Here is a 5,318-nt window from a genome sequence, read left to right on the forward strand (position 1 = left end):
CTAAAGGGACACAGAGGAGACTCATGGAGAGGTTCTTGGGCTGACCGTCCACACTTCACCCACGTCCACCCCACTCCCAGTGAAGGACTATGGTACCCAGTGAGTGAAAACCAAGCTGTCCTGCCTTTTTTTTTGTTTTGAGGAAAATTAGCCCTGCGCTAACGACTGTCAATCCTCCTCTTTTTGCTGAGGAAGACTGGCCCTGAGCTAACATCCATGCCCATCTTCCTCTACTTTATAGATGGGACTCCTACCACAGCATGGCTTTTGCCAAGCAGTGCCAGGTCCGCACAGGGATCCGAACCTGCGAACCCCGGGCCTCCTCCAGGAAGCAGAACGTGCGCATTTAACCGCTGCACCACCAGGCCGGCCCCTGTCCTGCCTCTTAAGATAGTAAAAGGCTGAACGGCTATTGAGAGTTTGGTGGGTATAAAATTGAACATTGGCCTCAGTAGAGAACCTTCCTGTGCCTGCGCTGGCAATACACTTCATCTCTACACAGATTTGCACCCAGTCTTGGGGGTGGGATTTCAGCTTCGTTCTGGGGCAGGGACTAACCTCTGCCTCAGAAACGGAAATGAAGAGATTACTGAATGCCCCTTTGGGAGCTGGGGCAGTAAAAAATGTCTCTGGGTCACAGTTACCTTTGGGCCAAGGCACTGCAAAACCTTTCTCAGAATTTAGCCTTAAACGTCAATCAGTGTTTGAGGGATTTGAGGAGGAAAGGGAAAGGGCAGGGTAGTGCGCCTGCCCGGTCCTTACCCTGCCCCTTCTTTCATATGCCCTGGACTCAGTTCGCTGCTCTCCCCCAAAGCTAAGGCGATCTCCCCACACCCTGCTCCCCGGCTGAGACGCCGCGGAGGAATGGCCGACCCCTCATGCTCTCCCTTTTCTAGTTCTGCTCGCTCCAGGACTCGCCTTCCCGAGAGCCTAGCAGCCAGGGGAGACTTGAAGGCGTTTCCCTAGGGAATCCAGCTATCCCGCCTTTGCTTCGGCCCATAGAAACCTAAGTGAGAGACGGAGGGAGGAGAGCTGTGGGAAGAGGCAGGACCACGAGACCGCAGGAGTCTTCCTTCCCCTTCTTTCCCTTTCAGCGACGCTGGGAAACAAAGCCCGGTGGCTGAGAGAGGACTGCCAGCACCAAAGCAGGCCCCTGGGGGCGCGGAGAAGGGACTGGGGATCCGAAGTGGAGGCAGAGACAGGGATTCCTCAGTCACCACACTTTTCCAGGAGGGAGACTCTCTTCTCCCGGGGCGCTCAGATCATCCCAGCTGGGGCTCTCATGGGGGCTGTGTGGCCTGAGCCCGCGCGCAAATAAGCAGGCTGTGCAGGTGGGTTTTGCCCTGGAAAAGTTCCTTTCGTGCCTGGGCCCCACCTTTCTCTTAGACTTATGACCCTGATGCTAGGAGAAACTGCGAGGTCAGGAAAGTTGCGAAGTTTCTCTGTGGTAGCGGGGCTCCTGAGCAGAACAGAGAGGGAACGCAAGGGTTACCAGAACCCAGACCCTACCTTCCCCTCAGGGCTCCGGCCTGGCCCATCCTACTTCCGGGATGGAGTGAAGGAGACCCCCAAGATGTTCAGCCCCCTCTCGAGATTCAATTCTGGTATGTCCCATTGCAAGAGGAGGAGGCATTCAGGGCCAATGGGCCTTCCCCTACCCCTCCCAGGGCCAGCCTCTCTAAGGGGTAAATGCTACATTTTTAGATAGCTTGTAAATAATTTGTCCCTAAAAGCAGAGATGTTTCATTGCCTGAACTAGCTCAAAAGTCTAGACCAGCGCTGTCCAGTAAAAAATATAATGTGAGCCACATAGTTAATTTTAAATTTTCTACTAGTCACATTTAAAAAGTAAGAAAAAACAGGTGAAATATTAATATATTTCATTTAACCCAATATATTAAAAATATTATTCAACATGTAGTCAGTGTAAATATTATTGAGTGGGTTTTTTTGCATTCCTTTTTTTACACTAAATCTTCAAAATCCAGTGTGTATTTTACACTTGCTGAACATCTCAATTCAGACTAGCCATATTTCAAGTGCTCAATAGCCATATATGGCTAGTGGTTATCTACTGAGCAGCACGTTTTGTTAATCGCTGTAATCCCTTTTACCCCTCTCCAATGTAGGTAGACACACAGAAAATGGAAAGCAGTTGCTAAAGTCAGCCTAGCACATTCTCAATGCTTGACCTTCTTCCATCCATTGTATTCGATTAGTGTGAGCATTCACTGAGCATCTACTATATGCCAGGCTACTCAGTACACACCTACCCAAGCTTTCCCCAAGCCTTAGAAGATTAAATAAATGCGCTCACATGACATTTATTTTTGATTCTCACTTAACTAAAATCTGTCACCCAGAGCCAGCAGGCTGTAGCTGTGTGTCAGGCTGACAGATAAAACCAGATCCTGCATACTGCCCTGAGCAAAAAAAAAATAAAGATCAAATGAATTTCCCCCCACCCAGCCTGCAAGACCTGATAGAGCTCCTGCTTATGGTTTCAGCTGAAGGATTATTAATTTAAAGAGAGAAAAGACATGGTTTTTAGGGAGCTAATAATTAAACAATCCTTCTCTCTTTCATGTCAGCTTCATCTAAAACTGTCATCTGAGCTGGGACTTAGTTTCCTGAAAAGATAACCCTATTGATGATCAAAGGAAGAGACTGGTTCCATTAGCCAAGTTGCCTATACTGTGGCCTTCAAAATAAAGGGAGAAATGTATTTTAGAAGGATCTGAGTAACACACTTTACTCATGAAATTCTGTATTATATTGCTTGTTGTCTGTTTCAACTTATCTTCTATCTGAGTACTTTATTTTAAGCACTACCAAAGTGGATGACATGTGTAGAGAAGAGCAGGAGTCACTGAATGCTTCCTGCAAATGCATCTTCAAATAATGCTTTTACACTGGAATTTAGGATGTGAACTCACATGAGAACGCATTCATGGATAGGATATTCAAATCACAGTATTCCTACTGCAAAAAGGACTAAATCCATCCCATTTGCTCATTCAGGATTACGTCAGTCTGTAGGGTCAAAAATTTGCATTTCATTTCTCTCTTGAAGTTTTCTATGCTGCCTTTGGCATCTCAATTCAAAAACATGCTTCATAAAGTGATAGACCTGGGGCAGAGAATCAAAGGCTTGAAATATGAACGATCATATATCATTTCTTAATCCTGTAAGAGGTATATTATGGAATGAGAATGATCTTTAAACCAGTTTCTTATTAGGATTCCCCCATTTTCTTCATCAAGTCTCAAAAGAGTAGCCAAATGTATTACCAGAAAAAAAACAATAAGCTAACAAAACTGCCTTTTAAATATCCTTTTCTTTCATTCTAAACCATCTAAATTCTATTATCAGATTTAAAATTTAGCATCTACAGACACAATATACTTCAAACAATAATACCAAATTAGTGTGCATAGTTTTGAAAACAAAAGGGGCATGAATTGCTACCACTACATACTGTAAATTTCTGATGTTAGAGACTGTAAGACCCTTTCAAACTCTATTATGAGGTATAGAGATGAGCTTGTAAACATTTCCCAAATGGACTTTGTGCATGGAACTAAATATTTGGTATGTTTTTGTTAAAATGCTGGATCATTTACATTTTGTTTGAGAATATTGTTCATGAAGTCAAATTGATTTTTATTCTTCTCTCATTGATAATGCAATCAAGTTAGTGGGCCAAAAAATGGAAAGTACAAATGTTAAATTTGTGCCGCAATGACCAAGATGGTAGACAATATTAAAAGGAAACAGAAGGAAAAATATTAGAGAGGTTTTCTTAAACTTAAAATAGGAAAAGTCATTCTATGTATAACATAAAAACCAGAAAGCCATAGAAGAAAACATTTATAAAACTATATTAATTTTTTTTAATTCTGCATGGCAAAAATTATCATAAGCAAAGGAAAAAGACAAACAACAAGCTAGGAAAAAGTATTTGCAACTCACATCCCAGATACAGAAATAATTTGTTATATGTAAAAAGTTCCTACAAATCTATAAGGAAAAAGATCAGTAGCATAATTTAAAAATGGACCAAGGATAGGAAGAAACAGTTCACAAAAAAGAAAATATAAATGACTGTTAAGTATTTTAGAAGACGCTAATAATAACACTAAAAGCCAGACTAGTAAAAGTTTAACTATACTGAGACTTCATTAACCTATCGAATTAAAAAATAAAAAATCTAATTACCCACTCTGTTGGCAAAGCTGCGGGGTAAGAATCACTCTTATACATTGATGCAAAGAATGCAAATTTGTACAACCTCTGTGGAGAACAATTTGGTAATATACATCAAAATGACAGATGCACATTGAAATTGATCTAACAGATATGATTTGCACATCATAGCTAAATTACACAAACCCAGAATGAAAGGAGCTCTAAGGTGCATTGTTAAGTGAAAAGAGCAAAGTACAGAATGTTAGTGTTGTATTAAAGGAGGAGAGAAGGAGAAAACTATACAAACTTGACTATTTATGCAATACATCCCTCTGGAAAGATACATAAGAAACGCACAGCATTAGTTGCCTTTAGGGACTGAGGTACTGGGGACTTGTTGAGAAGGATGTTTTTCCCTATATGCCCTTTTGTACCTTTTGAGTAAGAATCATATGCACATAATATGTGTTAAAAATAAATAATATCCCGGCCAGCCCAGTGGTGTAGTGGTTAAATTCACATGCTCCACTTTGGCAGCCCAGGGTTCACAGGTTTAGATTCCAGGCATGGACCTAGCACTGCTCATCAAGCCATGCTGTGACAGCATCCCACATAAAATACTGGAAGATTGGCACAGATGTTAGCTGAGGGCCAGTCTTCCTCACAAAAAGAAATTAAATAAATAAATAAACAAATAAATATTAAAATTAAAACATAAAGAAAAAAGAATTTTGACCCCCCAAAAATATTTAAATCAAAATTCACTACATTGTTTTCATTATGATTTTAGCCCTTCCCCATAAGTTACTGAACCCAAATTAGTACATAGTTGTGTTTTTTTGAGGAAGATTAGCCCTGAGCTAACTACTGCCAATCCTCCTCTTTTTGCTGAGGAAGACTGGCCCTGAGCCGACATCCATGCCCATCTTCCTCTAGTTTATATGTGGGACGCCTACCACAGCATGGCTTTTGCCAAGCGGTGCCATGTCCGCACCCGGGATCCAGCCGGCGAACCCCGGGCCGCTGAGAAGCAAAACGTGCGCACTTAACCACTGCGCCACCAGGGCGGCCCCCATAGTCGTGTTTAATTGACATTTGCTTATAAGGTACGATAAACTTTTATTCCTTA

This window comes from Equus przewalskii, chromosome 6 (assembly GCF_037783145.1).
Source record: "Equus przewalskii isolate Varuska chromosome 6, EquPr2, whole genome shotgun sequence".
In the NCBI taxonomy this organism is placed as follows: Eukaryota; Metazoa; Chordata; class Mammalia; order Perissodactyla; family Equidae; genus Equus; species Equus przewalskii.